The sequence below is a fragment of the Galeopterus variegatus genome, unplaced genomic scaffold, assembly GCF_000696425.1.
Source record: "Galeopterus variegatus unplaced genomic scaffold, G_variegatus-3.0.2 Scaffold2897, whole genome shotgun sequence".
Taxonomy (NCBI): Eukaryota; Metazoa; Chordata; class Mammalia; order Dermoptera; family Cynocephalidae; genus Galeopterus; species Galeopterus variegatus.
The window spans coordinates 155,499-178,418 of record NW_007729008.1 but is presented as its reverse complement, the minus strand read 5'-3'; the positions used below and the strand labels follow the sequence as shown (position 1 = coordinate 178,418).

The following is a 22,920-nucleotide window of genomic DNA, read 5'->3' as shown; positions in this document are numbered from 1 at the left end:
ATGCCCCTGACCACCATTTTTATCTATTCACTACTGCACAGTCCTATAATCCAATCACCTCTTCAAGGCTCCACCTTTCAATTACCATAATAGGATTTTCTACCCTCTTAATAGTAATGGTGGGGACCAAGTTTCTAATACATAAAATGTGGGGGGCACAATTCCAGCTTCAGTGAGTTTTGAGGGACATAATCCAATCCACTACATTCCACCCCTGGCCCCCCAAAACATGCAAATACATTCATTTCATCCCCAAAGTCTTAACTTATTTCAACTCAAAAGTCCAAAGTTCAAGGTCCCATCTGTGAAATCAATACAAATTATCTACTTCTGAGATACAAGCATACAGTAAATGTTCCCATTAAATAAGGGAGAAACACGTAGGCCAAAAGAAAGGGGTAATGGGTCCTAAACAAGTCTGATACCCAGAAGGGCAGGCATTAAATCTCAAAGCTTGCGAATCATGTACCCTGACTCCATGTTCAATGCCCTCTATGGCTTTCTTGCTCTCAGGTGATACTTTAGCTCTCACAAGCTGGTGCACTCTGGTAGCTCCACAATTCTGGGGTCTCCATGGCAGTCCTGCTGTCATGCCTCCACTAGGCATGGCGCTATAGAGGTTTTTCTGCTGCAACTCTGACCCCATGTTTCCTCTCAGCATTGTTCTAGCGAAGACTCTGTGTGGTGACTCGGCTCCTGAGACAAATCTCTTTCTGGGCCCCCAGGCTTTTCAATACATCCTTTGAAATTGGGGTGGAGGCTCCCAAGCCTTCAGAGCTCTGGCATTCTGTGAGCCTGCAGACCTAACACCACGTGGATGCTGCCAAGGCTTCTGACTTGTGTTTTTCAAAGCTGCACATCCAGCCACACCTGGGGCCAATTTAGGCACAGCTGGAGCAGCCAAAACAGCTGGAGTGCTGGTGCTGGGAGCAGCTTCCCAAGGTTGCCCTGGGCAGTGAGCCCATGAAAGGCATCTCAGGCCTGTTCCCTGAGACCATTCTGTCTCCCTAGGCCTTTGGGCCTGAAATGGAAGGGTTGGCCTCAGAGGTTTCTGCAATGCCTTCAGGGCCTTTATTCCCTTCTCTTGATAATTCTTTTCTTCTGTACTAATCTTAGCACCATTGTATTTTCCTTCTGAAAATGCTCTCTGCTTCCCTACCACATGGTCAGGCTCCAAATTTTCCAAATCTTTACACTCTACTTCCCTTTTAAATTCTGGCTTTATGTCATGTCTTTGCCACCATAACTCAGCATAGGCTGTTACAAGTAGCCGTGCTGCTTCCTTAATGCTTTGCTGCTTAGAAATTTCCTCTGCCAAATACTCTGGTTCACAAGTCTTAAGTTCCAACTTCCACAAAGTCCTAGGGCAGGGACACAATGCAGCCAAGTTCCTTGCCAGTTCACAGCAAGGGTGATCTTTGCCCCAGTTTCTAATAAACTCCTTCTTATTTCTACCTCCTTAGAACGGTCTTTACAGTCCATATTTCTATCAGCATTCTGCTTGCCGCCATGTAACCAGTCTCTAAGACATTCCAAACTTTCCCTAGTCTGTCTTCTTCTGAGTCCTCCAAACTCCTCCAACCTCTCCTCAACACCCAGTTCCAAAGATGTTTCCACATTTTCAAGAATCTGTTATAAGCAACACCCCACTTCTCTGGTACCAATTTTCTGTGTTAGTCCATTTCTGTTGCTTATAACAAAATACCTGAAACTGGGTGATTTATAAAGAAAATGAAATTTATTGTTTATAATTTCTGAGGCTGGGAAATCCAAAGTCCATCTGCTGGTGGCAACAGTGATCCAGGAGTCTCATATTGCAAGATGGTGAAAGCAGAGAGAGCAGAGAGAGAGCAGGAGAGAGAGACAGACAGACAGACTCTCTTCTCCTTTTAAAACCCTCAGAGCCACACCCCTGACCACCATTTTTAATCCATTCACTACCGCACGGTCCTACAATCTACAATCAAGGCCCCACCTTTCAATAACCATGATACGATTTCCCACCCTCAACAGTTACAGTGGGGACTAAGCTTCCAATATATGAAATTTGGGGAACACAATTCAATCAATCTACAGCAAGGCCCCTGAAGATTACTTAGATTTAGGCTCTTGCTAGAGTGGGACATGCTATTTCACATCACACAGCAAAAGTAAATAAGCAGGATGACTCTGAAATTGCCCTCTTTTCTAGGTATCACCCAAATAGAAAATGACTACAGGAAAAACCAGATACACACTCTAGGCCCCATGAAATAGAGAAATATTATTTCCCTGCCCAGTGTACATTCCGTTTGAAGTTATATTTCAACCAAACCACTGCACACAGGCCTGAACTGCAGGATTCCAGGGCCCACTATTCATATAGATGAAGATGTGAACAACACTAGAGTTGAGCAATGATTTTAATAGAACTTTAAAGACTAACTGCAAAGAATTCTATATCTCTAGAAAAAACTAGACACACAGTAACATACAGCTAAAATAAGTAAACATGACCTATGACATAATTTGAAACAGAAAGTATGTGGAAAACAGCAAGTGTAACTAAATCAACCACAATTAGTGACTAGCTATAAATCATATATTAAAAATAGAATAGTCTGGCTCGTTTGTGGAAGAGAAGATAGATTTAAAACATTTTTTTTTCTAAGCCACTTCCTAGGAAACTCGGAAGAAGTTAGAAAATGTGAAGAGTTTCTCTTTCATTCCTCGACATGACTTGATCAAACAGAAAATATTATCATAAAAAGGAATGATCTGGTTAAATTTAACAGATATTTTTCCCAAATTGGGAGGCAATGTAATATAATGAAATGAGCAGAGAATTTAGAGTCTAAAGACCTGAGCTTGACTTTTATCTCTATATTTACTAGCTATGTGGCTTTAGGGAGTTTGCTAAATATTTTTGAATCTTGGTTTTCTCACCAGTAAAATGAGGGTCATATTATCTCCTTCATAGGATTAATGTATGTAAAATACTTGACTGGCTGGGATTGGGGGAGTCTTGTTGATTTGTCTCTTCAAATTCCCTCAATACATGATAGCTATTATCATTTTCTAACACCAGGCTATGAGGGACAAAAATCTAACTGAATAATAATATTACATGAAGGGAAGCAAAAGAGCTTGGGGAATAATCATGGAAAATTAATGCAACAATGTGGTACTTAATAATAGTACAGAAGATTTAGTGGGCGTTTTTGATTGCCCTCCTAACATACATTTCCCCTTTTCTAACAGTTATCAGATTCCTATTAGGCTGTATATGCCTCTTATAAAAAGTCAGGTGCTGTGAGGGAACCCCAAAGCTGACTCCCCTCCAAGACTAAGACTTGATTAGTCTAAGCCCATCAAAATAACTCCATCCCCCTCACCACCATGTCTTGCTCAGGAATGGTCATGAGATCCAAGTAAGGCCAATGAAAGTGAGAGGAGGTTTTAGAGGGCATCTAGGAGGAAGCTCTGAAGTCTTCTGGGAAGCCATGAGAGTTAGTATGCTCCCTGTCTTTCTTACAGAGAAGGTAAAGGAGCATGTAGCTCTGATGGCTGCTGGCAGCCACCTCTGACCATGAGGGGAGCCAGCTATAAGATGAAGCCAACAGTGTGACTATGGTGGCAAAATGGAGAGATGGAAAGAACTTAGATCCTTAATGACCTCAGTGAGCTGTCAGACCAAACACCACTGAGGCCTGGCTATTGGATGTCCTGTAAATAAGCCAACATATATTCTTACTGCTTAAAACAGCTGAGTTGAATTTTCTGTTATCTGTAGCAGCGAGCAGTCTCTAACTGAAGTAGAAGCTTGGCAAGAAAAAGAGAGTCCCATTTTAGCCTATTGCATAATGGCTTATGTTCTTTATCAAAGAAATAGGAATATTCCATGTGTGCTTTTATTTAGTCCATCAGCCAATATGTACTGAGGGACTGTATCAGACACTATATTGGGAACAGTGGGGCAGATCAGAGAAAATCAAAGTTGTAACTCTTGCATTTAAAAAATCTATATTCTCCACAACCACAACAATTCCTTGACCGTGTTAAGACAAGTAAACAGATATGATGTTGATGGGGGGGAGGGGGGAGAGGGAGGGAGGAAAAGGTGGAATTGGTAAAGGGACACGAAAATCAACTATGTTGTATATTGATAAGTTAAAATAAAAAAAGAATGTACAATATAAAAAATTAAATTAAATTAAAAATGTGTATTCTATGAAGAACTAATTTTTATGGTGAGTACTTTGTTGAGAAACCTCAACCTACAATTATTAATGTTAGAGGACATTATTTATAAACTCTTTCCATTGGTAATTTTATTAATTTGTTAATTAACTTACTCATTTGATTTTTATTTATTAAATATCCAGCATATGTGAAGGACTATATGGACTTAATTATATAAATATGTAATATATAATATATATATATATTATATATATATATAAAATGACTTAACAAAGACATATGTCAAAGAATCTGCTGTCATATTTTAAAACTACCAAACCACCACTCAGAGACTGTACCCTTATCCCCAGCTCTGGGATATATTTAATACAATCACAGTAATCCCATTTCTCCTGCTAGTTAGTTGGTTCTGGACAATGAAACTAGAGGTAAAAGGTTTCTGGGGGTTTCTGGTAAAGGTTTCCTAACCTTAAATAGGGGATACTAGCAGAAGCAATTTCTCTTCTTCCTATAGATATTGCAGTGTCAGATGTAACCTACAGCTCTCTCAGCCATCTTTCAACCCAGAGGGAAAGTAATAATAATAGAAAGCCAACACTTTGAGGAGGAAGAGTGGGAAGGTGAAAGGGCCCCAAGTCCTTGACTATGTAGCCAAGTAGCTGAATTAACCCAAGTGTAAACCATCTGACCTCAGATCTTATTATTACATGAAATAGTAAATTTCCTTGTTGTTTAAACATTTTGAGTTACTGTTTCTCTAAAGACACCCAAATGAACATAAGAAACAATGGGGTTCTCCTTATTACCCCATCCCTAATAGGAAGGCCACCTCAGTTCTAACTGTCTCAGGCCTTAAATTCATCTCCCATAAAAACAGGGATAAAATACACAAAATTATGTCCTAACCATCTCATCTCACCTTGAGACTGTAAGTAGTTTTTACTCTGGATTTCAGATGTAGTAAACAGGCCAAAGAGACTAGTGAGGAACAATCTTCAGGTTTTATTTGCATAAGGGATCTTCATGGTTAAGAGTTCATCCTAAGGGAAGAGAAAATAGAGACAGGTAAGACAATGACCCAAGGTTACACAGGTGGGTGAGCCTAAATCAGTTCAGTGTCTGCTGAGAAAATTGTGCCTGTTCTGACCCATCATGGTATCTTCCCTGAGTGCTTTAGTAAAGTATCTGTAGAACCCAAAGACAATGGTATAGCTCTGATGGGTATTATACAGCAGGCATTGTGTCAGGGAGGACAGCCACAGACACACGTGTCTCCACTTAGGTTTATCAAGATCCCCTCTGGAGGAATTTAAAGGTGAACTAATTCTCCCTAAGTGGTTAATTTGGACAGGAACAAGTCACTGGATGCTGTGGTAAAATAATTTTTTTTTACAGCCAGTGTTATGGGGCTCTCACAGATTGCAGCTAAAATTTATAGCATGAAGTACAAAAAGCAGAATACTTCATCCTGTAAATAGCTGCAAACTTCCATGAAGATTACCTTGATAGTCACAATAATAATGAAGAACCACTGTTTTTTTTCCCACAGAGGTCATATTAATTTCAGTTCTTCATTCTGTGATTTCATAAAAGTAATGAGGAAAATGCTATTTTAAAAAGTTTTGCTATTGCCATCCCTACTATTTTAGCTATTTGAGGAAACAGTGCTTTTTTTAAGTCAAGCTTTTTTCAAGAAATACCAACATTGACACATGAAAACTTAATTTCGAAATAGAAATTTTCATTTCAAATTTAGTGACTTTCTGAGGAAAACATATAGGAGGATTTTCTGTTCTCTTCCCCAAATCAATCAGAACTCATTTCGCTGAAAGGACAGAAATCCACTCAAACTGGCTTAAACCAAAAGGGAATTTATGGATCCTTGAAATTAAAAAGTCCAAGAACATAAAATAGCTTCAAGCAGGTAGATCCAGTTGCACGAAACATGCTGTTTTAGCCCATTTTCTGTTGCTATCACAGAAAAACAGAGATTTGGTAATTCATAAAGAACAGTTTATTCGGCTCATGGTTTTAGAGGCCAGAAAGTCCATGAGAATGGTGCTGGCATCTGGTGAAGGTCATCCCATGGTAAAAGGACAGAAGGCTGAAGTGAGAGCATGAGACAGACAGAGAGAAATGGGGCCAAAATTATACTTTCATCAGGAGCTCACTTAATAACTAACCCTCTCTGACAATAATGGCATTAATCCACTCATGAGGACGGAGCCCGCAAATCTTAAACACCTCTTAAAGGTCTCACCTCTCAACACTGTTACAATGGCAATTAAATTTCAGCATGAGTTTTGGCGGGGACATTCAAACCATAGCATATGTCATCAGGAATCTGTCTCTCCCATCTCTCACCTCTCCTGTTCTCTGGATTGGCTTAATTCTTAGATGGGCCCTCTCCTCATGATGACAAAGGGGCTTCTAACAACATACGATACAGGTTACCAAAGTCAATGGAAAGAGAGTACTTATCTCACATAATTTCAGCAAAAATTCTAGAATTGACTGCATTGAATTTACTGCATGGTCAGATCTGGGTTAAGTGCACACTCTTTTTTTAGGACAGGGTTGTGGGCTAGGGTGTGTATGTGGCCACCTGGGCCACATGGAAGGAGAATTGGGTAAGGGTAGTTCCCTAAATGAAAACTGAGTTTCTTGTACCAGAAGAAGAAGAAATGGATGACATCAAAGTCAACTACACTCCCCCAAATCTCCACTTAAGGAAATAAAATAACATACAATTATACATGCTATGGATTTCGATTAACATAAATAACAATATAAATAATATGCATAAATAACAATTTTATTAACCTTAATCTGTATAATTTGCATCAATTATGCCTGCAAATTTTTGTTTATATCTCTTCCTGAAAAATTCTCTAAGCATCTATCGTTTCATCTAGTTCTTTAAGCACAGAAGCATACAAATAATTGAAAGTTTAGCCTGGATCACTATCCGTGAGGTTATACTAAGAAAAACGATTTGAGTAATGCATATTAGACATTCAGGAATCACCACGCAAGCTTTGGCCTTAATCCCTCCGGCCAATGAATTTATACCACTGTGTTAAGAGCATTAGATCTGCTCTTTCTAAGCTAGTGGAATGGATTTTAAACTGTGTTGTGAATTTTTTTAAGATTTTTATATTTTACTGAGCATTTATCATTATTGTATACTGATCATTTTTATGTATTTTTTAACATAGTTACTAAGAGCTTACCAGAGTGTACTTTGTGTAACAGCAGATGCTTTGGGATTAATGTTATTATAAGAGATAAAAAAAGTTTCATAGTCAAATGTTTGGAACAGTAGGTTAAATAGGCTTCTCTCTTTTCTTTTTATTATAAAATATACAGAAGAGCTGAAAGAATAATACAAAAAGAACACCCACATATTCACTACTAAAATTCAACAGTTGTTAACATTTTGCCACATTTGCTTTTATATATATATTGTTGTTGGCAGTGAATAACTCAAAAATCAGTTGCAGACATTGTGATATCATTACACTTCACTTCTAAATACTTGAGCATGCATCTCCTAAGATATTCTTATATAACCAAAAAAGCATTGTTACACAAGAAAACTAATAATCATTTCCCGCAATATCATCTAATACCTAGTCCATATTCAAATTTTCCCATTTGTTCTCAATGTAACTTGTATAGATTTTTTATTTTGAGCCAAAAATCTATCACCAGTTCACACATTGCATTTGATTGTTATATCTCTTTAATCTTTTATTCTAAAACAGTCTCCATGACCTTTTTAAAAAATGATATTGTGTTTTTTGAAGAGGACAAGCCAGTTATCTAGGAGAATATTCCACATTCTGGATTTTTCTGAATATTTCCTATGGTATCTTCTCATTTATTTTTCTCTTCTCAGTACCTGCCAGAGCCTTTAAAATGTTAATGTACAAAATGAAAAAATGTACAAAAGGTATCTACCTTTTAGGAGCCTCTGCCATCTTCACAGTAACCCTTTCTTTGAGAATTGTCCCCACCTCTAACACACACGCACATGCACACGCACACACACACACACACACACACACCCAGCAGTAACATATGGACTTTGTAACCTCGCTTTCTTGGCTAGTTCATTAGAACCACCTCCTTGAAGATTAAGGCAGATATGACAAGTGGTTATAGAAATTTGAACAGATTTAAAGGAGGGAAAACTGGGAAAATCAGGATAGAGGACTCAAGAGTTTTTCAGTAAGTTCAAAAGTGATACAGCTATTGTAGTTGCGGACACTGGTGAAACCTACACCTCGAGGGAATGGGCAAGACCAATGTTGGGTTTTAGGGGCCTAGGAAAGGTACAACTAAGATGACATATATTAAAGTAGAGCCAGGCTGGCAAGTTATAACAGAGCAAATACAGGTCTGGCTCAGATGAATCTAATGAAAGGTTATTTCCTATTGGGATCATCCAACTAAAGGAAATTTTTTTGCACAGGGCACTTTTTGGGAAGACCTGGGAGTGGAGAGGGCGGGTGCAGAAGACTAGACTAGAAAGCAAGGAGAAAGTAAAACAAAGGAAGGAAGGCACTCAGTTTTGACAAACAATGTATGGGGCAGAGAAAGAGACCAATTTAAGAAGCAAATTAAACTGTTAGAAACTCAGCTGAACCTTCCTGGAAGGAATAGGAGCACTGCAGAGGGGACTGAGGCACTGCAGGCATATTCCATCAGGCAAGTCCCGAAACATTAAGAATGTTCTGGAAAGCGGTGTCTTAAAGAACATACAGCAGAAGTATTGTTGCTCCTTAAGACCGGAAACCAGATTCAGAAGTATCAATAGAAGAATGAGGGATGTGCCACGGGAGATATCCCAGGTGGAACAAACATGACCGATACTGGGAAATCATCCCTAGGAAGCAACTTGCATAAAACTAAACAACTCTGGGCCGGGCCCCGTGGCTCACTCGGGAGAGTGCAGCACTGGGAGCACAGCGGCGCTGGGAGCGCCGAGGCTGCAGGTTCGGATCCTATATAGGGATGGCCGCTGCGCTCACTGGCTGAGCGCGGTGTGGGCAACACCACACCAAGGGTTGCGATCCCCTTACCAGTCACAAAAAACAAACAAACAAACAAAAAAAAACTAAGCAACTCTGTAACAAAAGAGAGGGAAGTCAGCCACTGCTTTCAGGACTTAAAATGCTGCCCACAAGAGATGTGGAGACCTTGACACTAAACAATAGAGTCCAGCCTCCATGTGGCAATACATATGGCAGAAACACCAGCCTCAGAAAAGTGTTAGATGGGAACATATATCCCTTAGCCCTTGGGTTTCATGTGAAGGGACTTCAATCAGACTAACACTGGACTCTCTGCCCTGTTTGGGTTACAGGGGCCCAATAAAAACAAAACAAACAGCAGCAGCCTAAAAACAAAAACTTCTCCATATCTGGATTCTAGGCCAATGTCTAGGGAGAAATTGAGGTTCAGAGGTTAAATCCTCTTACAAGGTAAGCCCAGAGATATCAAAATCCAAAGCATGAAAGTTCAAAAAATCAAAATTTCCTACACTTGTATGAAAAAATTAAAGCCTTTATCAATTTTTGATTCTATGTACTTCTCCCCTGGAGGGGTTCCTGTAGCTCTAGCTGTGGGCCCTTCAGCAGCTGCAGGCGCAGCCTGTCTCTCCCTGGAACAGGTTGTTCCTTTAGGACTGCTGAGGTTCTATTTGCTCAATTCCCATTTTCTGATAAGCCTCACTTTTTAAAGAGTTCAAAGTGTTAGACTGAATTAGATATCATGAGAGCAATAGCCTCTCACCTACTTCCCAAAGTTAGGAAACAAACAATTCTCTGTCCCTAGAGCAATTGACAAGCAAAGACATAGTCCCAGAACCCAGTACTTGGTGTTGCCAAAGACTCTAGCTTAGGCTTAGGGTCTGAGAGGAGAGAATCTTGGTCTCGATTTCCCCAGGATAGCTGTCAGTTGGTCAGTGCAAATAGTCCAAATCTAGAGCCTGGGAAAGTAAACTCATTTGGGAGAAATCTTTTCACAAGAGGTTAATTTGGGCATCATATTTTAAAAATTTGGGTGGCAGGGGGAGAGCCATCCCTGTGTTTATCTCAGAGGGAAGCAATTGAATCATTCTGCCTTCCTGCAAGTTGAGAAATTTGCAGAAGGGGAGTGTCCAGTCTCCAGGTGTTTTCTCTTCTTATGGATTAAAAATGTCTCTATAGCCACTTCCATTCTCAGCTCTTGTGCTTAATTGAGCATGGTCTCTATCTATTGACATGGAGCTCTCTTGGGAGCATGTATTATCAGTCTTATGCCTCCGTGGCTGTTTTCATTGACTGGCTAAGCAATCTGCCTTGAGGTACACTTTCCCCAGCACCATTTTGACTCCACAGGATAGTATGTTGTGACTCTGAGCATGTGAACATACCACATTAATGCAACATTCGTCCCTCCACAGTTCTCTCTCTGGCCCAGAATGCAGAATGGAATTTGGAGCAGCCCAGGTGGTGCTGCCTACCCACTCCTGTCATGGACAGTTTCCAGTTAGACACTCACTAGTGCTCTGTAGCACACGCGGTGCTCAGCTGCCTTGAAGTTTAAATGCAGCTGGGAGTACAGCCAGGTGAAAATGTGGGGAGGGGCCCTCTTTTAGAAAAAGAATGTATTTTTAAAAAGGTATGAAAGGGCCGGCCTGGTGGCGCACTAGAGAAGTGCGCCGCTTGGGAGCGTGGCAGCGCTCCCGTCGAGGGTTCGGATCCCATGTGGAGACCGGTTCCCGCTCACTGGCTGAGCGCGGTGCGGGCGCAACACCGAGGGTTGCGATCCCGTTACCGGTCAGTAAAAAGGAAAAAAAAAAAAAAAAAAGGTATGAAAGCGATTATTTATTTAAAAAGGGAAAATAATCACAAAAGTACAAATATTAAAAAATTGACATAATCGCAAACATTAATTAATTAATTGCCTGACACACCTCTATAATACTCTCTGCCTACAATTTTTATCTACCTACTCTTTAATCATCCTTTCACGTGATAACAATTTTATGATAATATTTTATATAGAAAGAATAGAAAGCTAATTTGATCTTTCCTATTGCACAGTAATCTCTTTTTAATTGGTAGGAAGTGTAGTTCTGGTAGGAGTTTGTGTACTTTAAACATAGTAATTCTGATAAATTCTATTTCATGTAATTCACACCAAGGAAGACTTATGGTGTATTTATAATTTACATGATGTATTGTTGAGCAAACCCCGTGTTTACTGTCAATGAGAATAGAATCCTGTGCTTACAATTTTACCAAACATCTGATGATAGGATTTCCCACAGACTACTTTCTGGCTCTATTCATTTCAAATCTGGATTCTCCTTCAGGACTCACACACTTCTCAGGCCAGACCTACAGCCAACACTCACGTTTTGATAGAACCATGACCCCCATCTTTAGGTGGGCATACAAGGAGAATCATCACAGTGGGCAACAGGAGTATTCTTGGAAGCTATAAATCATACAAATATATCCCACTAAACCCAAACTAGATGTATTTCCAACTCAACTGCCCCTTAGCCAGATCCCCAAAATGCCTGCATGACAGAAGGAGAAGAGACAATGGTCTTGATCCTGTGGAATTAAATTATTTTACTCTTACACATTTTACAAAAACATACGACCACTATTCCTCTCCCTCTTCTCTCCCCTTCCTGGACAATTCAGTCCTAAAGACAGTAGATGTGACAGAGCAGGGTAAACATACATGCTAACTAGGGGGGATTATGGGGATGGAGGGATCACAGTAGCTTAGAGTGGGGTTCAGAGCCCCAGTGGGGTAGATGGTAGCATCGCGGTGCAGTGAGGCAAGCTCCAAGCTGATGAGAAGGGGAAGAAGGGCAGCCCTACAGGGGCTCAGAATCCAACCTCTATGATGTTCTTGCATAACCTGAAGCTAATCAGGAGGAAACATCAGACTACCTGAGGAACAGATTACAAAATAAATGGCCTGTAATCTTCAAAAATGTCAAGGTCATGAATGTTAAGGAAAAACTGAGGAACTGTCTCAGACTGAAGGAGGCCAAAGAGACATGACAATTAAATGCAACTTTGATGCTGAACTGGATTTGAAGATAGTAACTTGTCAGTTGTAACTTCCTGATTTTGTTGGTTGTATTGTGGTTATGTAGAAGGGTGTCCTTGTTTGCAGGAAAAACACACCAAAGCATCAGAAGCTGATGGGGCATCAGATAGACCATATACTCTCAAATGGCTGTTGGGGGATAGAGTTTCCCTATACTACTTTGCTGTATTTTTGTGTTTGTTCCTAAAGTGCGTATATATATATATATATATACAGAGAGAGAGAGAGAGAGAGAGAGAGAATGAGAGAGAGAGGATGACTATGTAAACACATTACACTGCTAGTATCCCTCAGGACCTCAGATCCTGTAAAGGGCCCGTGCATGTGAGGGGACTTAAAGCTTTGGTTTCATTAATATCACTACCTCTAATTGCAACAAACCTTACTCTACCCACTACTGTCTGAAAGGCCAAAGTACCAAAAGACATTTTTCCTATTATTTAATTGTTGCCTTAGCTACACCTGCTTTCCAAGGTCTTTGTGGCCTCCCTACCTCTGCTGAGACCCAACTGGCAGATGAATATGTTCTGAACATTGTTCAAGGTCAAGGAGCCTCAGCCTATACCCTGAAGCCCACAATGCCTAAGGTCCCCTGGGCTGCACCTTTGCTGGGTCCACATAGCTCTGTGCATATTTGCTAAGCCTGGCTTGGTACAAATAGCCACTGTTTTGTTTCAAACTCAGTGAGTACTACCTGGTGTTCACTGACCACACTCCCTTCTTCATCCCCCACTATGGTCAACTGTTTATCATCTGCTTATGCCCAAGACTTGGAGTTCCACCAGGAAGTTAAAAATCAGGAGTAAAAAGAAGTATTTCAGCTCTTAAAATCTCCAGCCCTCATTCACTTCTGTTAATATGGTCAGCTCTGCCCCTTCCTTCTTCTCTCTACAGCTCTGTTTCTGCAGAGAAGGTACAATCTGGTCTGTTCTCTAAAGAGGACAGTTCTAAGGGAGAAGGCAGAAGTTTGGGTACATGAGTTTAATTCAGGAGACAATTAGCAAGTCCACTTGGCTGCACATTTAAGCTACCCTCATAGAGATTTTTATAATTATAATATAGCTTACACTTTGGTCTCTTTCCGTATCTATCAATTGGTTCCAAACTCAGGCAGGAAAGAAAGGTGTTATTGATTTCTCTCAAAGTCCAACACAAATAAAAGATGATGGCACCTTCGGGGTGGTATTACGGATAAGGAAAGAAGCAGAACAATTTGAAATACATTTTAGACAGTGCAACTGACAGGACTCTGTGCTGAATTAGATATGGGGGGATATCAGGGAGTTCCTAAGACACCCCCCCCCCAATTCAAAGATTCACTAGAAAGATTCATGGGACTTATAGTTATGCTAAGATTATTACAGAGTAATAAATGTATAGTAAATATAATAAATGTGTAGTAAAGATACACAGTTGGATCAAAAAGAAAAAGGACACAGGCAGAGTACAGAAGAATCCATGTACAGGCTGCCTATGCACTCTCCCTCCCATGAGGGGTCACACAGAGTGTACTCTCCTCCAGCAACAAAAATGCTGGACCATGTGTGCAATGTTTCCCAGGAAATCCCATTAAAGACTCAGCACCCAAAGTTTTTATTGAGGGCTGGTCACATAGGCACCTCTGCCTAGCAGGTACCAAGTTCCAGAGTCCCAGAAGGAAAGCAGGTTTTCAGCAAAGACCACATTGTTTGCACAAACAATTTAGGCCCAGTGAGTCACCTTTATTATTTAGGGAAAGTTTCATGTGAACATAATGAACTGTTTACCAGCCAAGTTCCCAGATGCCAGCCAAGGGCCAACCTTGTCAGCAGACCTTTTTAAGGACAGCAATCTCAGGTCAGCTTTGTGAATTCTTTTCTGCACAGGGGGAGTGATGAACATAGAGGTATCATGAGTGACATCCAGCTTTCTACCTTAAGCCTGGAGATGGACGAATTTCACTTATGGAGCTGCAGGGGGCAAAGAAGTGCAGATTTATGGGAGAAAATGAGCATTTCAATTTTGAACCTAATGAAATTAGAGATAGCTGTGAGATAGGCTAAACTATGCTATGTTACAATAATAAACACCTTAAAAACTCAATACATTAAAACAATAAAAGTTTATTTCTTACTTAGGCTATATGTGGAAGTTGGGGAGTTGAAGGGAGTCTCTGTTCCACATAGTCACTCAGGGATCCAGGCTGGCAGGGGATGCACCAACTAGAATGTTGCTAATTCTTGCAACAGAAAAAGGGGCAACGGGAGAAGCCTGCTGTCAGTTCTTTCACACTTCAGTCTAGGAGTGACGCGCTGCATTTTCACCTCTGCCCACTGACCAGAACTGGTCACACGGCATCAACAAACTGTAAATGTGGCTGGAAAATGTGGGGTAGTAGATGCAGTCTAGGAGTGACGCGCTGCATTTTCACCTCTGCCCACTGACCAGAACTGGTCACACGGCGTCAACAAACTGTAAATGTGGCTGGAAAATGTGGGGTAGTAGATGGGATGTTTGATGAACACCTCTGTTTCTGCCATGGTATCCAGGTGAAAATATCAAGTAGGCATCCCAAGAAATGTTTATGTTGTGAAGACATTTATCTGGGGGTCATAAGCCATCCTCAATTTCTCATGATCTGAGTCCCAGTGGCCTAGTAAGGATAATGTTTTACCCTTTTCTGGTTTTAAGGAATAGGAAATCCAGATTGGTGGATACCCTTTGAACCTCCTTGTAGTGAAACCAGCAGCACACAGGTGCCTTCACTAGCTCACATGAAGGCGGCTTTTTAATCTCTCTAAGAGGAAGGGCTTGGTGCCTGGAAAGCCTGCCTAAAAACAGCCTGATGCTGGGGGGGGGGGGGGGGGCTGGGCTCACAAAGGCGAGAAAGGACACCTGATGCTATCTATACGTGTAGATATTGACAGTCAAGATCACTGAGGAAAAGCTGGGGTTTTCTCACACCACAGGTACCACTAGGTGTCACTAGTAGGCCAAAGTTAAAAGCACTGAAAGGAAAGGAAGAATGAATGGGAGAAGGAATGGAGGAAGATGCAAACTGGTTCTAAGAACAGAAGAGGTAGAAAGTGCCCCAAGATGGCCACAGGTAGAACTTAGTGGTAGCAGTGCCCACACTGTCTAGAACTGTTCTATTGCCAAAGAAAAAGTAAAATAACAATAGGAATTATGAATTTTAATCAGAACTGCAATGGCTTTGAAATGGCCTTTATGGGTTCTTGCTATTACCTGTGCATGCATGGTTGCCTGCCTGAATACGTGTGTGCATCTGGGAAGTGGAGAGAGGTAGTTCATTCTGCCCACTCCAAACATTTCATATTATCACATGAATAACCACATTAATACTTTTGTTAGAAATAAAAGAAAGTTTTCCTTCCTCTCATTCTTCTTGTGTATACGAGAGTACACCAGAAAGTTCATGGAAAAATAGAATTAAAAGATAATAAGAATCTTTCCATGAACTTTTTGACGTACTCTTGTATGTGTGTGTATATCTACAGTCGATGGATCTAAGATGTGTCCTTTTTTAAAGCCCAGATTATACCAAAGCAAAAGGGGACTTTTCATTAAAAACGGCAAATTTTATTTAGTCCTTTGATTATACGAGCTGGGGACTGCTAACACTCTCCATGTGCCAATAAAATAATTAGGGATGGCTAACGGAAAATGGAAATTATAATAAATCAAAATAAATTACCACTTTGCAAAGTGATGCATCAAAACTAGATGATTAACTTGTTTGAGTCAGGGAAACAAATGGTCAAAAGGAAAATTATCTCATAAAATCTTACTGATCACCCTAAAACTATAATGAACAGAATAGTATCAGAAGAAACTAGCACTGGCAGCAAATGCATTATTCTGAGCTTCTCAACTTTTTACATGTCGAGACACATAAAAAGAATTGCATTTATGTGGCACACTGGGGTAAATGGACAAGGCTCCTGGGTTTTTGCTGTTCCAGGACCTAGTGTCTGAGATCACTATGTCAGCATACCAAATACAAATTGTGATGTTCAACCTTGGGTTCACAATGGAATCACCTGGGAAATTCGAAAGGTATATTGGTTAACCCTCCTCCACCCAAGATTTTTATTTCATTGGTCTGGGGTGCACACTGGGCATCATGACTTTTAAAAACTCCCAGGTGACTCTAAGGCAATGCCAGGGTTAAGAACCCCTGCATTAGAAGATAGTAAAGGAAACTTTTAAAAACCGATCAGACTCACCCAGCTCCCACCTCTGAACACAAATATGAGTTTTTGTTCTGTTTTTGTTTTTTAAAATAGAAAAAAACAAAATCGCAAAGTTCAAAATATGAAGTGAAAACCCTCCATCTCCCTCCAAAGCAACCAGTTAATATTCGTTTGATTTTTTTCAAAAAAAGTTTATGTACATACCCGCCTATTTTTGTCTTGAGAAATAATTTTTGCTTACACTAAAGAGAACACACTACACACAGTATTCTGGGAGGGGTCTTCAAAAAATTCATGGAAAGATTTATATTATCTATTAATTCCATTTTTCCTCGAACTTTTTGAAAGACTACCATATACTTTGCCTTTTAATTTTTATTACTTCAATTTTATAGAATCTGTTGAGTATACAGTATTGCATGTATACTACTACGAGATAATTCACATCTGTCCTGTAATTTATTTCACCATTCCCCTGTGTTGATCACTTTAGCTATAATTATTCTTTCATTGCAATAAACATCTTTATACCTGGATTACAAGCATCATGACGAACTCCCTGCAAATATTTTTATAGAGTAAATTCCTAGAAATGAGATGGCTGGGTGCATTTAAAATTCGGGTAAATGTAGTGAGATCAACACCTGAAAAATAAATTGATGCCACCCACATTTGCCAAACAAACGACTAAGGCTGGCAGTTCGGAGGTGCTACCAGAGCGCTCTGCCAGCGGTCACCATGGGGCCAGGGGACCCCGGGGCGGGAGCTCTCTGGTCACGTGGACGGCTTCGCCCCGCCCCGCGAAGGCGCCGCGCGGGGGCTGCAGCTCTGGCTCGCGCAGTCGCATCACGCAGAGGCGGAGGCGGGCGGGTCTCGCGGAGGCGGAGCGAGAACTCGAGGAAGGTAAATTCTGTTCTCGCTACGCGGGGTTGGGCGGGGCTCGTGGGGCCAGCTGCTTCCGGCCGGGCCGCGGGCCTGCATTGGGGCTTCCGGCTGCGGCCGGGCTGCGGCCGTGTGGCAGCTGTTCTTGGCCGCTCAGAGCACTCCTCCTCCTGGGCCTCGGTTCGACGTTTGTTAACGGTTAACTATCTAGGGCAGGCTCCCGCCCAGACACAGGAGGCCCACCGAGCTTGTTCACCCTGAGGAGGGCCGCACCCACGATCTGCCGCCTCTGGGAGGGCAAGTGGAGCGTTTTTAACAAGCTTGCCTGGCATTTGTGCGCTCTTAAGATATAAAAGCTACTCCAGGCTTTCTGCAGTCCCGGCTGTCCCACATTTTCGTCTCCTGGAGACGGGAGACTCCACTGCATCTGGACAGCCATGCTCAGACTGTGTCTGTCCTGGGCGCTGCTCGATTTAACTGCAGACTGTCTTTCCTGAAATGCTAAATACGGCTTGAAGTCATGCTGGATAAACTGTCAGAGTTGGTAGGACCTTAGAGGTGACACCTGGCTTGATTTGAGCGTTTCCCATGACTAGGCCCTGCTCTGAACATTTGAAGTGTGTTGAAGCATTTATTCCTCACCACACCCCTATGTGGCAGGCCTTTCGTACAGAGGAGGAAGCTGCAGCACAGCGAGATAAAGCGACTTGCTCCAAGCACGCAGGAGGAATCGAACCCAGGTCGAGCTCACCTGTAGTCACGGATCTCATCAGACGGTGGTAGCGATTTCCAGAGAGGCTGCATGACTTTATTAAATTATTAGACAAATATTCAATTTTAAACGTCTGTGGACACAAGGCTTGCACATTAGGGTTCCTCAATTAAAAAAAAATTCAGGACCATCAACATACGTACGTCATCAGTATAAGTATCACATATATTACCAATATAAACCTTTGCTAAGAGGCTTTTGTGCCTTCAGAATGGTTTCCTTTATTTTAAAAAGCCACATGCTTTTATAAATTTGTGGATGCTACCTAAGTGAAGATAATACCTACCCCTTGGCGGTTTTGAGAGGGTTAATGAGCTAATATATGCGAAGTGTCCAAGCAGTAGGCATCCGCTGAAGGAAAGCTAGTTTATTATTCTGCCATCCAAAGAGTTACAAAAACTAATCAGGCATTTCTGTTCCCTAAACCTAAAAGCAAGGGTGTCACCCTGGAGATAAGCATGCTAAAAATGTGGAGGCTAGGTCCCCCGACTTAGTAAAAGCACGCTAGTCATTGCTCAAGAGAAGTGACGAGTAAGTACGTTTAATTTCATATCTCTTTTTGTCTCCGGTGTCTTATAGAAACTTAAGTTAAAATATATTTTTTTAATTCAACCTGAGTATATTCTCTGTGTTGGAAAGGTATCACGCTAGTCATTGCTCAAGAGAAGTGACGAGTAAGTACGTTTAATTTCATATCTCTTTTTGTGTCCGGTGTCTTATAGAAACTTAAGTTAAAATATATTTTTTTAATTCAACCTGAGTATATTCTCTGTGTTGGAAAGGTATCTTATAGCAACTGAGGATCTATTTAGCTAATTTTAATTTTATATGGCATTAGCACCTTTAGAAACCTAATTTTAGGGACAGGCCAAAAATTTTTCTTGAAGAGAATTGTGGAAGAGAAGAGCTAAGTTTTTCAGAAGGAAGTTTTCATCTAACCCTCAAACGGTAAATTGTTGAATTTTTCTCTTTCTTTTATTCAGTTAAGATTCTATCTTAAAAGCAGACTCAAAAATAGAGGAAATGTGTGGAAGTATATGAATAGTTCATCAAAGTTACAGTAACTAAGGTGAACACATGGGCTCTTGTCTGAATGGACCGTGATATTCACAATATTTAATTAAGAATAATATGGGTATAAATTATAAAGTCTTTAGATATCATAAATAAATAGTAGTATTTATGATGCATAGAGAAAACTATTATTTGAAGGATGAGATAATACTTTCCTAAGCAAAGTACAAGGCTGTAATCTTAGTTCTCTGAAACCTTTATCATTTAGGACCAGCCTTCTCTGCTCATTTCTTATCAGCCTCTTCAAAAGTTCACTGCAGTTAGTCTTCACTGGAGGCTAACTCTGCGAAGACTATGCTTGAAGAGATCAAAGTTTGAGGAAGGACTGTATTTGGTTCTCATTTATTTGGGAGTCAGGAGAACTTAATTAACTTTTTAAAATTATTTTTTAAAAAATTAACATGTTAGTCTACATCTCCTGTAGTATCTCCTTTCTAGTTTTTGCCTGGAAAAAAAAATAGAACTATTCATGTACTTTCTCCTCTAGTTCCAACGTTTGAAATAAGCTGTACGAATTCTCAAATACTTCGTTCATGACCTATGCACAGGGATATATAGATATTCTCTGAGCATGGAAAGTTCAATTTTATCCCCTTTTTCTTAGATTTTGGATCATTTGCTATATAAATATAAAGGAGGATACAACTGAAATACTTAAAGGAGTAATTTTAAATATAAGAACTAAATATTTTGAGACTTTAAGAAATTTTATGTTTATTACCTTGCTTTTTTTTAAAATATGAGTTTACTCTATATACATGTTTCTGTGAATAATATATTGTTTGGTTTTGCCTGTTTCTGCACTTGGTAAAAATGGAAGCATACTTTGAATTCTTTATAATTTTTTAAAATTTGAAGTTATGTTTTTGAAACAACTTGAGGTAGTGATACATTTTTCACTGTTACATGGCATTCCATTGAATGAATATGTAAGGATACTTCAAAAAGTTTGTGTAAAATGGAATTAAAAGATAATACAATCTTTCCATGAAATTTTTGAAGCCTCTTTGTACAAATTATCCATTCTATTGTTGATGGGTTTTGAGTTTCTTGTCCTTTGCTGTTGTAACCATTCTTGTGTATTTTTCCTAGTGTACCTGTACACATTCCTCTGGCATATACCTAGAGATTGATTATTGGGTGGTGAATATGTTCCGCTTTACTACGTAATGCCAAACTGTGGTAGCACTAATTGAATTCATTACTAGCAGTTGCTCCATATTCTCGCCAATACTTAGTATAATTTTTTTCCAGTCTAGTGAATGGAAAATAGTATCCCATTTGTGTCTTTGCTTTGCAGTTCCCTTGCACTTTCCTACAAATGAAGTTGAGCCTCTTTATATATGATGACTGGCCACTCAGATTGCCTCATCTGTGAAATGTTTTTTCATGTCTTTGACCCATTTTTCTGTGGTTATTTGGCATTTTCTTATTGCTCATTAGTTCTTTATATATTCAGAATCTTAATCCTTTGTCGGCCATATGTGTTGCAAATTCCACATTTCTTTCCTTTCTTTTTCTTCAGCCTATCCCCCCTTCTTTCAGTTCATTTGTTCTCATTTTTCTTGTCATTATTGCCCCTCTGTCTGTTTTGTCACAAATGTGATAAAGACTGCACACCCAACTCTGAAAGTAAATACTACCACCTGAGCAATTGGTATACTTTGAGGACCTGCCAAAATCAAAGTCAAATGACTGTGTAGAGATACAGTATTCCAACCTCTTGTCAGCCATAGCTAACTTAGAAAATGATAGCTGTGGTTTTCTTTGCCTTTTCTTAAGAACAATGTGTTTTTGCTTTCTTATTGTGAGATAAGTTTTGAAACAGCATATGTATTATTTTATTCATTCTTTTTTAAGTAACCAGGTTAGAGAAAGGATTAAAAATACAAACTTCAGAGTACAAATTTGACATCCCTATAATTTTCTAAGCTTGCTTTGTGTAATGCTTCCCTTTATCCATTGAATTGAAACACACACACACACACACACACACACACACCCTCCCTCCCTCTACCTACACCTCAGTTTTAGAACCCAGGTTTACAATTTATCTCTCTGTCTTTCATAGGGCTCAGAACTACCCCTCTCAAAATAGTGGCCTATAAATTCTTTCTTTCTAAAAGTTACTCCTGACACACTTGCATAGACATTTTACTCCTAAATAATAATTTCTGTTTTATAAACTTACTTTTGCTTCTAACATTTTAAAACTTTCAACCAGTCATACAGGATTAAATAAATATTTAGAGATGCTATCAGAAAAGTTCTCTGCAGAAAGCCTGCAGCCACTTCACACTTCCATGAACAAATTTTCCCTCATTGGGAGGGAATTGAGTCCATAGTTGGTAACCATTCTATGCTAGGTACACCAAGGTCCAACTGCCCCTTTTAAAGAAGTTGGCATTACTAGGGTACTTCAAAAAGTTCATGGGAAAATGGAATCGAAAGATAAGATGAATCTTTCCACGTATTTTTTGAAGACTTCTCGTATTTTGTCTTTGTTTTATGTAAAATGTTAATCTAAGACTTGAATGAAATTAAAACGATAGGTTTCTGTTGATCAAGGAAATGTACATTGTCATTCTGTATAACTTCCCATGAAATAAGACAATATTACTGTATTTGAAGAGCGTGTGGATTATGAAAGATCATCTTCCTAAAATTAGAATATTTATTTGAAGTTGCTATATGATTTATAATTTTGTTAAATACCCTAAATTGTAGACAAGTGTATGTGTGTTTAATATCAAGGGCATTCCATGGCAAACTTCTTAATGTTTAATAGCAGCTGAGTCTCTACAACTAACATGGGCCATCACTTTGATTCACTTTCTTTCCTTTTCCATATGTAATTTTTTATCTTGCATTAAGGCAGAGTTGGATACCTCTCAAGTTTTTTATTTTTCCCATCTTTTAATTTTTTTTCCTTTATGCTTTTGTATTTGCTGTTCCTTCAGTATGGAAATCTCTTCTCCCAGCTCTTAGCATGTCTAGTTCATTTGTATTTTGGGGGGTTTCAGCTCAACTGTCATCTCAGTTACCTTACCAGCCCATTCTTTGCAAAATTGCCTCCTCCTGTCACATAGCAGATGTTCAGAAAATATATAGAAAATGAATGATCTTCTCTAAGCAGGAAGGAAAACTTTGCAGAAGGAGAATCTGAAGATCCATTGTTGAAAGTTTTCTTTTTATTCTGTAATTCTGCTGTGCTAAAGATTATTGTCAATAGCCACTCCTTGAGAATTTTTGCTGTTTGCTTTTTAAACATATATTCCTTCCTAAATAGGTTACAAAGAAACTTGTTCATCCATGTCCCAAAGACAAAGGTAGGTTACTATTAGGTGCTACCACGAACCCTTAATTTCTGCCGTCTGTCATAACCTTTAATATCTGTCATACAATAAAGGAATTGAAGTAGCACTTCTCCAAGATAATGATCCAGATACATAGGGATCTCATGCCTGAATGTGATAGGCAGCCCCTCTCCTGTCCATCCACATTGTGGAGTGAGCTTGCCTTATGCCAGTTGCAGGGCTGGATGTTGTCCAAATGGTTCAAGATTCCCATTCTCCGGCAGAGAGCAGAAACCATGCAGGGATATCCAATAATATACTTATTAGGAAATAAATGAAAAAGCAAGACTCTTTGGTATCAATTTCTGTCCTGTGATTTTTATTTATGTGCAGATAT

The 22,920-nt window shown here is 39.8% G+C and overlaps 1 protein-coding gene across 1 annotated transcript in view; it reads left to right on the top strand.

Moving 5' to 3' along the window:
• Nucleotides 1-18,910: 18,910 nt before the first annotated feature.
• RFESD (Rieske (Fe-S) domain containing) overlaps nucleotides 18,911-22,920 on the top strand; it is an 8,374-nt gene continuing 4,364 nt past the window's right edge. The window contains exon 1 of the mRNA XM_008583369.1: nucleotides 18,911-19,101. The gene's annotated coding sequence lies outside the window, so the exon portion shown is untranslated. The remainder of the gene's footprint in view (nucleotides 19,102-22,920) is intronic.